The sequence below is a fragment of the Bison bison genome, unplaced genomic scaffold (assembly GCF_000754665.1).
Source record: "Bison bison bison isolate TAMUID 2011002044 unplaced genomic scaffold, Bison_UMD1.0 scf7180017864079, whole genome shotgun sequence".
Taxonomy (NCBI): domain Eukaryota; kingdom Metazoa; phylum Chordata; class Mammalia; order Artiodactyla; family Bovidae; genus Bison; species Bison bison.
Window position 1 is genome coordinate 1,626,272 of NW_011494651.1, and position 1,894 is coordinate 1,628,165.

Below are 1,894 nucleotides of genomic sequence, written 5' to 3' on the forward strand. Positions count from 1 at the left end.
CCCACCCCCAAATCATGCCCCTCAGAGCCCACAGCCCCCCAGGCTCCTTGCCCAGAGCCAGAGGCCTCCTGGGATCTGCCCGCTAGCGACCCCGCCACTTCTGCTGGTGCTGGTCCCTCTGCCTGGGACGCTGGCCTCCCTCCCTTTTTCCTGTTCTGCAAGTTCTTCCTCCCTCCCAGGCCCCCGGGCAAGCCCCTCTGTGCTCAAACCCCTCCGCCCGTTCAGTTCAGTTCAGTTGCTCAGTCGTGTCTGACTCTTTGACATCCCATGGATTGCAGCACGCCAGGCCTCCCTGTCCATCACCAACTCCTGGAATTCACTCAGACTCATGACCATCTCATCGGTGATGGCATCCAGCCATCTCATCCTCTGTCGTCCCCTTCTCCTCTTGCCCTCAATCCCTCCCAGCATCAGGGTCTTTTCCAATCAGTCGGTTCTTCGCATCAGGTGGCCAAAGTACTTCCGCTTCAGCATCACGTGGGGCCGTTACCAAGGACAAGTATGGGGGGACACTGGTCTCGTGGACACAGACCCCCACCCCGGCCCCACAGTCGTTATTTCCACACCTGGCCTGTCTCCACCCAAGACCGCAAACGCGTCCAGGGCAGTGCAGATGTGAGCTGACCCTGGGGCCTCGGGGCTGCCCCCGTGGAGTCGACATGAGTGTGCAGTGGGTGAATGAATGGACAAATGAGGAAATACTCAGGGACTGGGACTTCCCTGGTGGTCCAGTGGTTGAGAATCTGCCTGCCAATGCAGAGACACCGGTTCGACCCCTTGTCCAGGAATATCCCACATCCCATGGGGCAGCTAAGCCTGTGAGCCACAAGAGAAGCCACCGAAATGAGAAGCCCACGCACGGCAACTAGAGAGTCACCTCTGCTCGCTGCAACTAGAGGAAGCCTGCACACAGCAACGAAGGCCCAGGGCAGCAAAAATAAAAAAATAATAGTGATAAAAATACTCAAGGATTGTGTCTAAAAGAGCACCTGCAGCTCAGTAACAAGAAGCCGGCTCAATTTGAAAATGGACGAAGGACTCAGACATTTCTCCCAAGAAAGACAAATGGCCCCCGAGCCCGTGGAAAGATTCTAAACATCGCTCATCACCAGGGAGATGCAAATCAGAATCACAGTGAAGAGACACCTCCTGCCTGCCAGGACGGCTGCGATCAGACAACAGAAAACAGCAGGCGTGGGCAAGGATGTGGGGAAACAGGGACCCACTGCATCGCTGGTGGGTGGGGCAGCAGTTGGGATGGTCCTCGAAAAGTTAAATATAGAATGACCACAGGACCCAGCAATTCCACCCCTAGGTGTGTATCCAAAAGAATGAAGCCAGGTGTTCAAACAAAAACCTGTTCACAAATGCTCGCAGCAGCACAGTCACAATAGCCGAAAGGAGGAAGCAGCTGAGAGGCCCATCAGTGGATGAATGGACAAACAGGACGTGGTCTCTCCCGACAATGGAATATTATTTGCCCATAAAAAGGAATGGGGTTCAGATACACACTCCATGGATGAACCTCCAAAACATCATGCTCAATGAAAGAGGCCAGACACAAAAGGCCACGTGTTGTAGGATCCCTTCGATAAGCAACGTTGAGCAAAGGCAAACCCATGGAGACGGAAACAGCTGGGGGACGGGCAGCGGGGAGTCCCCGCTTCATAGCTGTGACGGGGAAGTTACGGACTCGACAGAGGTGGCGGCTACACAGCACGGTGAATGCACAGGCGACACGGAACTGTATGCTCTACCCGTGGAAGTGGACACTTCAGGTTAAACACAATTTTAAACATTGCTACCTGTAGTGCTACAGGACTTGCACACCCCGGCCGTGGGTGAGATGTGTGGAAGGGGCTGAGAGGGGCCTCGGCCGGCTGACTCCCTGCCT